The sequence below is a fragment of the Electrophorus electricus genome, chromosome 16 (genome assembly GCF_041902795.1).
Source record: "Electrophorus electricus isolate QZ-2024a chromosome 16, ASM4190279v1, whole genome shotgun sequence".
NCBI lineage: Eukaryota > Metazoa > Chordata > Actinopteri > Gymnotiformes > Gymnotidae > Electrophorus > Electrophorus electricus.
The window spans coordinates 24593575-24603767 of record NC_137512.1 but is presented as its reverse complement, the minus strand read 5'-3'; the positions used below and the strand labels follow the sequence as shown (position 1 = coordinate 24603767).

Below are 10193 nucleotides of genomic sequence, written 5' to 3'. Positions count from 1 at the left end.
AGCAAACATTGAGCTGCCTCAGTGTGAGCAGAGCTAAAATCTCCAAACAGCACACAGGTGAAGGTGTGAAGGGCATTCAAGTGTTCTATGATATAGTGTATAGTGACTCATCTACTGTCAGTCAAGATTGTGATGTAATATCAGTCTCTCAAAGCACTTGATGACTACAGGTCTGTAGTCATTCAAGGAGGTCTATCGTCATTCAGTTGTTAGAGAACTGGTATAATGACAGAGATCTTGAAACATGCAGACACAGCACACTGTGTCAGGGACTGACAGAGGAGATCAGTGAGGATGGGGAAGATGTTCAGCACAGTGAAGAATTCAGCAGGAAAGAACATCCAGGCCGCTGATCTCTTACACTTCAGTCTCCTGAGAACTTCCTGTTCAGTGATGATGATGTGCTGGTATTTGTCTCATGATGGTTGAGAGCTGGCTAGCTGCTGGATGGAAATGTGCCTGAATATGTGATAAAAGAAACACACAAACAAAAACAAACAAAAGAAAAAAACAAATTAGTAACAGTGTGATTAAAAAACAAGTGCTTTTTAAGTTTAAACAGCATATGTTTGTTAAAAACCTGTATTCCCAGGTGAGAGAAAAAGTAGTCATAAATATCATAAATCATACAAGATGCAATATTATTAATCTTGATAAATGTCACTAATTGTGTAAAGGCTGTGATATAATATTAGTCTAGATTATTATGATGAATTACAAAAATGTTATGATGTATTTATTAAACTAGATAAATGTCATAAATCATAAAAAGTATGTGTGTAATTACCAGTGTTGATAATACACAACTATAAAACTCCTGTTTTAACTGATGTGGTCATTTATTAGGTACATGTAGAGTACTGATATTGTTAGTATAAAACAAAGAACATGAATTATATGATATCACATGAACTTCAAATCTTAAGTTGGGGGAAGAATTCCGTCAACTCCATGGCAATATCCCATCTGGTTTGTGGCAGTTTGATGGAAATGTGAGTTGGGAATTGTGTTCCGCAAACAGTAGAATCCTTATACCCCCTGTAGAAACCTCTGCATGACACAACATACCTAAACAGGTTCATCACGTTCATTTTCTCATGGGAACCTTCTTGGTTACCAGGGCAGGTGACATCATTGAATAATTACAGGAACATGATAATGATTTTTGTTGTTTTAGCTGCCTACATGGCATATCTATTTATTTTTGCATAATGGAATGATAGAATATAGCAAATTCTAAGTGGTTCATTTATTAAGTGTAATGATAATACTCTTCCTGCAGCATCTGGTTTAGTGTATTGAAACATGAGAAAAGCTGTAACTATGAACTGGCTCTAACTTTAACTGCCCATAGCTTTTCATACGTCATGCAAATTCTTATGAACTTTCACATGTGAGGTTGTAGGGAATGTTAATGTAACACTAGAGGGCGCTAAGATTCAAGTGTGCTTCCTCTGACTGTTGTGCCTGCAGACACGTCAGGGTGAAAGGTCAGCTGTAACTCATCGGCCTCTACGGGTGTTCATCAGTTCATCTTTGTTTCATTGATGTTTAGCTGGATTATGTTGTGTTAGTTTATGATCATGTGGGGTAATTTAACTCAAAAGTTCAAATGAATTAGAAACAGAGCAATTTATTTCATTAGATCTACTTAGAAGTATTTTTAGAACTACAGAAATTCCAGAAGAAAATACATAAAAATACACTGACAGCCTTTTAAATGGAAAATCTGTATTAACTCTAACCCTAACACTTCCATGCAACTACTAAATAACCCTAACCGTAACGCAATCCAATATGGAATAAAAGCAATTGCCCCCAATACAAACACTAGGGTGTTCTGAGCGTGCTCAATCTGCAGTGTGAGAGGACGTGCGTTCTCTGTGCATGTTTAGACTGGACAGGTTTAAGATCTGCCTGATGCTGAAAATGAAGCCACATACAGTGTTTCTGAATACAAGAATTGAAGCTTATTCAAATCATATTGAACTGTAGCTACTAGTGCTTTCAAAAGATTAAAAGACAATAGACTACTAAAGAGTGTCACCATGTTAATATGTGTGTTAGTAGCTTCCTGTTCAATGGGAAGTTGTGGATCCAGTAGGAAGAGGAACAAACAGGAAGGGGAACCCTGAGATCACTTTATACATTAGAACATATGGGATGATTGGATTAAACACACAGCTCCAAATCTCCAAACAACACACAGGTGAAGATGTGAAGGGCATCCAGGTGTTGTAGGTTGTAGTGTATATATTGAGGTAGCATCTATAGACATATTAACTCTGTATGTGAATGTCTGAGGGTCTTAGAGGCTGTCAGTCAGGATTATGAGGTGGTGTAATATCAGTCTCTCAAATCACTTGATGATTACAGGTCTGTAGTCATTCGTGTCTGTAGTCAAGGAGATATTCAGTTGTTTGGGAACTGGTATGATGACAGAAGTCTTGAAACAAGCAGACACAACACACTTTGTCAGGGACTGATAGAGGAAATCAAAGGTTCAAAGGTTCAAAAGGCTTTTATTGTCATTTCAGCTATACACAAGTACACAGCAAAAACGTAACAATGTTCTTCCCGGACCATGGTGCAATATAAAACAAAACAAGTGCAATAGACAACACTCTACACAAGTGCAAACAATACAATACAGTGCAATAATGTCATACAACATACAACATATCAGTGAAGATGGGGAAAGATGTTCAGCACAGTGACAGAGATCAGCAGGAGAGAGACCATCCAGGCTGCTGATCTCTTACTCCTCAGTCTCCCGAGAACCTTGAGAACCTAAACTAGACACATTTTCTTATAGGCTGAAGCCAAGACCTCAGGCCTAGCACATGTATTGCTTTGGTTTTAAAGACCCCAATGCACCATTTCATATGGTATGCAAAAAAGGAAAACAGTGATCCCAGGTCTCAGATGGTTTGTAAAAACAATTAAACTATAACTAATGAGGTTTGTATGTAAAAGGAAATGCAACGTACACAATGCAAAAGCCCCTTAAACAATGTCCCACAACAGAATTTCTTTGTTAAAAAACTGTATTGCTGTAATTATTAAACTATGTAATTATTGTAATTACATAATTAATGTAATTATCAAACTAGATGAATGTCAATCATAAAAAGTATGTTTGTAATAACCAGGTAGATAATTCACAATCACTATCAAATTCATTCACGTTTGACCTGATTTACTAAATTATTAGATACAACCTGTAAACTGCTAATATTGTCAATATAAAACAAAATGGCACATTATGAAAGATCACACGAGCATGAAATATTAACTGAGGAGCGGAAGTTAGTCAGCTTCATGGGATCAGCTAGTTTCTAGTTTACACAGAAGGACCCTGATACCCCCTGAATGGCACAGCATACCTGAGAAGGTGCACCAAGTTCACGTCCTCACGTTCACTTCCTCACGGGGACCTTCTTGGTTACCAAGGCAGGTGACAACAACAAATAATTACAGGAACACGATAGCGAGTTTTGCTGTTTTAGCTGCCTACACAATGTATCAATGTCATTGCGTAAAGGCGTGATAGCAAGATGTGCATTTCTGTATCTTGCGGCAAATTCTAAGTGGTCTGTAAATAGCTGAGATCGTGTAACCACACAGAAGTGATGTAAGTGTAAAGAGAACAGGATGCATCTCACAGCAGCAAGACTGACTCAGAGAGAAACAAGTTTTAATTTAGAACCACTGGGGATTTCAGACAGACAGACACAACAGTTCCCGCTCTGTGAATAAATACAGAGGTGCAGGTCATTCCTCACACACTGAACTGCTCTCACTCACTCAGCTCCTCTGTCCTATAGTACAGGGCCCACTCTGACCTCACAGTCTCTCAGTGTGTGTGTGTAATCAGCCATTTTGCTCTGCTGTTTGTGCTGCTGCTCTGTTCTCTCCAGCTGGTCTCTAGTGGTGAGTCTCCATCTCTCTGTTATATGATGCATTTCTTACACATTTGGCAAACATTCTTGTCAACAGTCACTTAAAATTTCCAGGTAGGCAAATGTAGTGTATGGAGTCTTTCCCAAGGATTCTTATTTGTGTAGTTTGGAGCACTTGGCCAGACATGGAATGAACCCCAATTCCCCACAGGGGAGGCGGTGCTGTTCCCCACTACAGTATATTTACAATGTGAGCCAAATTGAACTGAGACGTACTAGACCTAATGACAGTCTCTTAAAAGCAGTACAATCTCTCATTGCTGTACTGAGTGATTTTGTCTGGAACTGTTTGCTGATGTCTTCCAGGTCCTGATCTTAACCCTGCAGACTGCTGTTCTAAACTGATTCAGGTGAACTTGCCCCTCAAGCACATCGTGTCCTACAACAGGACCAGAAATGATTGCTCCATCAAATCTGTGGTGTGAGTATCACCTGCTCTAAGAGGCAGCACACGCCTACTACAGCCCTTCATATATGTAACACAGTCCACACACTGCATCTATGAACCATTTCTGGAATCAGGTTTGGACTTCCTGCTGAAACGCTGCAGTGAAGGTGCTGTAGCAACAACATTAAGAGCTGATTTTACACACTCACATTAAGCTCAGTGCGAGAATCTTCCACAGGGATTTATCACTGATAGTGTCATTTACATCAGGAATGTTTCCTGTGATTTTCCCACACAGGTACATTTTTGCCATCTTGGGTCATTTAGTCCCGGCCTTCTGTATTAACAGAACATTGCTGTACCTTTGTCTCTGCTCCAGCTTTAAGATGATTAGTGGAAAGATGATCTGTGTGGATCCTGCCTCTGACTGGGTCAATCACCACATGAAAACAGTGGACCAGAGAACAAAAGGACCTGCTACTGCAAAACAAACAACCTCCAAAAACTGAAGTTGACCAGCTAAAGGCTGTGAAATACATGAGATTATACGTCAGTACACAAGTAAATATAACTGTGTACCATGAAGAACTATGTTAAATATTGGTAACATTCTGTAATTGGTGTTCTGGTGTTTCTATCCTTGAAAAGCTGTCTAGAGAAATTTTAGTCAGGATTTTTGCCTGCTTATAGACTGAGGCTGCGCTAATTTAAGATAATTAATCATATATGTTTAAATACAGAATCTGGAAAAAGTACCAGTTTTACTACTGCTCGATCTCAGTGCAGCTCTTGGTACTATAGACCAAAACGTTCTTATAGACAGACTTGAGAAGAGGGTTGTACTCTCAGGAACAGTCCTGAAATGGTTCAGTTCATACGTACAAGTACTCAGATCTCTTCACACGTCTGATTGTAGCTGGGGGTCCACCGCCATCTCATGGTCTGCTCATAGACTGGGCTCAGCCTCCAAAAAGTGTATTCACTGCATATGACTGGAATTTGAGTCAAACCTTTGACATTTGAACATAAACTGACGTTCAATGTTTAAAGGCAAGACGAGGCTAATTTATTTGTACAGGCCTTTACATACACAGCCATTCAAAGTGCTTCACACAGACATAAAAAATAAAGCTTAAGATATAAAGTGTTGCGATAAAGATAAATACAGAATAAATGAAGAATTAAGACATATAAATGTGCACAGTAGTGTGTAACAGTGCACTGTTACAGGATCTGAGGGAAAAGTGTTTACCCGAGATGAAAGCCTCACCAAATAAAGGATGTTTTTAGTTTAGATTTAAAGCCACTGGATCCATTTATAAACAGCATCATAGCTACACGCTGCTTCTGCATGCTTAGTATGTCTCTTAGGCAGGATTAACCGACTACATCTGATCTGAAGGTTCTGCTTGGCTCATAGCACTGCAGTGTATCACATAGATACACTCGTCCTACTCCATTACAGGATGATTAGACCAGTAATAATGCCTTAAAGGTCAACTCTGTAGTATACCAATAGCCAGTGTAAGAACTTAGAAATGAGCGTCATGTGTTCACTTCTTTTGCCCGTAGTCAGAAGTCTGGCAGCGGCATTTTGATTGCCTGTCTGATTGTCTTTTTGGGGAGTTCCATTAGGAGGCTGCAATTATATTGTGAAGGCCCAAGTGCAGCAAGACAAGGAACAGGACTCGCAGATGTCTCTCGACGAAGACAGAGATTTATTAAGCATTAACAATGGCACTCACATACAACAAGGTAGTGACATAAATGATACATAAACACGAGCATTAAACACACAACTTATACAGGCAACTGTAAATGTAAACACTAGCACTAATATCAACACAAACAATGACTGACAATAAGTTACAAAACACAAGGGTTTGTATACCTAAATAAATGGAACAAATAAAGTGCAGGTGTGCAGGGGGTGTGATTACAAACAAGGGGCAGTCCTGACGAAAACAGTGAACAATGACGCCTCCACATGCACGTGGTGGGACGTGCTGTTACATATACAAGAACAAGCTAGATTTTATCTGTCACCAGTGTGGGAAACCCTAACATATTGCTTACTATTGCAGGGTTATTTTGGCAGGACAGGAGCAAGGCCAAGCAGTGAGTGTTAATGAGGCTGACCAGTCTTTAAACGCCTAGAACCTGTGGTAACTAGGGCAACCATGGGTTGTCAGCAAAGCATTTATACAACAGCAACTCAAAAATGTAATGACAGCACTTGTGGGCCCTAGTAATGAAGCAGATGTGGTGGTGAATGGAACTGTGTGTCAGGCCCTCATTGATTCAGGATATCACTTCACAGCAATCACTGATATGTTTTTGAAGAAACAACCCTAACTTTGTTTAATGAGCCACCACCAATGGGCCCATAGAAGGAACAGCAGGCACCATATTACAGTGTGCTGAACATTTACCTCCAACTCCTCAACTCTATGTTTAACAGTGCCCCCTTACATTTACATCATTTAGCTGACACTTTTATCCAAAGCCACTTAAAATTATGACTGAGTACAAGGCTAAGGGTCTTGCTCAGGGGTCCCAACAGTGGCAACTTGAACCAGCCAGTTATAAGCCAAATAGCTTAACCACTGAGCTATGACTGCCCCAAGCCCCAGCAGTTGTTCCAGAAATAGAATACAGGGCAACTCATTGGCACCATTTACAGTTTATATTTAGCTGACACTGACTGAATACAACTTGAGCAATTGAGGGCTAAGGGCATTACTCAGGGGCCCAACAGTGGCAAGTTGGCATTTGTGGGACTTGATTTGGCAACCTTTTGATTACTAGTGAAGTGCTTTAACCACTGAGCTTCCACTGTGCCATGACATTTGTGCTTATGGCATATGGTACTCAAGGGATCAAGGGATACATTTAAAAAATGCTTTGGTGAAGGAACTGTGTCACATTGGAGGGGTGCAGAAAGTCCCTAAGAACTCCATATCACCTGCAAGAGAATGGTACAACTGAAAGGCTCAACTGAAGCGTGATGAACGTTAGGCACCCCAAATTAAGTTAAGTTATCTATAGATAAAAAATGGTAATATTTACAAAAATGGTAATTTATAAACAAACAAACAAAAAGTTCAGGAATTTGATAAGAACACTGATTATTACATCAATCAATCAAAGTTTATTTATATAACGCATTTTACAACAGATGTTGTGACAAAGCAGCTTTACAAATATCCAAGTCCAAGCCCCCAGTGAACAAGCCAAGGATGACAGTGGCAAGGAAAAACTTCCTAGAGCATGAGGAAGAAACCTGGAGAGGAACCAGGACTCAAAGGCAGCCCTCCTCTTCTGGCCAACAGTCACCACAATAGTAATAATTTTAAGAGAAAAAGCTACATAAAGCTACCAAATTTAGTTCATGTGATGCAGAGGGAGATTTCCTCAAACCCCGGTTCAGTGTTAAATGTGATTCTAAGTAGTGTCTCTGTTTAGACTGGGAGTCTCTTCCTCTTCTGACAACAAATTCTTGCCAACTCTTGTTTTAATGGAACGTGTGCACAGACGTCCTGCTGATGACCTCACCAGAGAGACATGTGAACAAGAGAAATTAAACTACTGCTACATAATGCTGATGATTCATCATAATAATGATGATTATGATGACAGACATGAGTGTGATGAGGTAGAATGCCTGTAAACAAGAGATATTTTCTCCAACTGAGATTGGCTTCTGATAATAGCATCTTGTGGTAGTGATACTTTCATTGTTTTACTCATGTGTAACCCATAGAGGATGATTAGAAGAGGACAAGACTAAGAGGAAAATATATCAGAAAAATGCAATAAATAATCAAATAGGCTTTTGATAATAGCATCTTAATAGCACTGACTATTTTAATTACACCGCACATTACAACTATACATCAAAAATTGAAATCAATATTTGATTGTCTATTTGTTTAGTGAGGCATTTTAGTAAATATCTCTCATCTTAGGTAAATGTGTTGATCTGGGTGTTAATGGGCATTAGGATTTATGGAAAACTGGGATGTTATGATGCTGTCACTGCATCTCTATTTTGTCATTAATCTTTGTTGGCTGAGAGCGGCAGCATGCTGATGTTCCAGGGAGCCTCCATGTCAGTGTTTCCTTCTGGCTCTGTCCTTTTAGCCATATGGCTATAGCTAGACCTGCCAGAGTCATTCTATACACCTATTTGACACACTTTAGTATTTGACCATGCCAAATAATCTTATCATACACTCACACACTTACACTCATCAAACCCAGACTAGGACTGTTAGGAACCAGGAAGGCTGGACTTCTATTGCTCACCCTTATTTATTGACTATTTTGGTTTTTTGTTGCACATTTTGTGCTTGTTATGATGTCTGGGGTTGACCAGAGGATGTTGGCCCCCTTGGAGTCTTTGTTCCTCTCGAGGTTTCTTGCTCATGTTCTAGGGCGGTTCTCCTTGCCACTGTCTCCTTCGGCTTGTTCACTTGGGGCTTGGACACAGACATCTGCAAATCTGCTTTGCTCTTATGTAAATGAATTAGAATTTGCATGACAATTTAAAAGGTTTAAAAGAAGAATGCAGGAAAAGAACATTCTTTCAGTGAACTCAAAATTGGGTTTACAAGCTCACAGCCCATTGCGAAAAAATGAGGACGTGAGAGTTGATGTAAAGAAAAGAGGAAGGAATCAGCAGAATCAGGCTTTCTGGAGTAAGGAGATACTTGGAAAATCAGTGGATGCTAATTTGGAGAACAGCCCTCTCTGTCCCTATATAACAGGGTGCAGAACACTGATTCTACACACACACTACACTTTCTACAGCCGTGACTGTCTGTGTGTGAAATCAGAGATTCTGCTAAAATGAGGAACCTGTCTGCTCTGCTGTTTGTGCTGCTGCTCTGTTCTCTCCAGCTGGTCTCTAGTGGTGAGTCTCCATCTCTCTGTTATATGATGCATTTCTTACACATTTGGCAGACATTCTCGTCAACAGTGACTTAAAATTTCCAGGTAGGCAAATGTAGTGTATGGAGTCTTTCCCAAGGATTCTTATTTGTGTAGTTTGGAGCACTTGGCCAGACATGGAATGAACCCCAATTCCCCACAGGGGAGGCGGTGCTGTTCCCCACTACAGTATATTTACAATGTGAGCCAAATTGAACTGAGACATACTAGACTTAATGAGAGTCTTCTAAAAGTGGTACAATCTCTCATTATTGTACTAAGTGACTTTGTCTGGAACTGTTTGCTGATGTCTTCCAGGTCCTGTTCTTAACCCTGCAGACTGCTGTTATAAACCGACTCAAAATAAGGTGCCCCTCAAACGCATCGTGTCCTACAACTGGACCAGAAGCGATTGCTCCATCAAAGCTGTGGTGTGAGTATCACCTGCTCTGAGAGGCAGCACACGCCTACTACAGCCCTTCATATATGTAACACAGTCCACACACTGCATCTATGAACCATTTCTGGAATCACGTTTGGACTTCCTGCTGAAACACTGCAGTGAAGGTGCTGTAGCAACAACATTAAGAGCTGATTTTACACACTCACACTAAGCCCAGTGGGAGAATCTTCCACAGGTATTTATCACTGATAGTGTCATTTACATCAGGAATGTTTACTGTGATTTTGCCACACAGGTAGATTTTCACCATCTTGGGTCATTAAGTCCTGGCCTGCTGTATTAACAGAACATTGCTGTACCTTTGTCTCTGTTCCAGCTTTAAGATGATTAGTGGAAAGGAGATATGTGTGGATCCTGCCTCTGACTGGGTCAATGACCACATGAAAGCAGTGGACCAGAGAACAGTATCTACTACTGGAAACCCAACATCTACACCTGCTACTTGAAA

At 40.0% G+C, this 10193-nt stretch overlaps 2 long non-coding RNA genes across 2 annotated transcripts; both read left to right on the top strand.

The window, feature by feature from the left end:
- The first annotated feature begins 3799 nt into the window (after positions 1-3799).
- Positions 3800-4967, top strand: LOC145651742 (uncharacterized). Its single transcript, XR_014117687.1, has 3 exons — positions 3800-3933; positions 4269-4383; positions 4730-4967. It is a non-coding gene; the product is annotated as an uncharacterized LOC145651742 (long non-coding RNA).
- Positions 4968-9721: 4754 nt separating this feature from the next.
- Positions 9722-10193, top strand: LOC145651741 (uncharacterized). The gene is made up of 2 exons (XR_014117686.1): positions 9722-9920; positions 10062-10193. It is a non-coding gene; the product is annotated as an uncharacterized LOC145651741 (long non-coding RNA).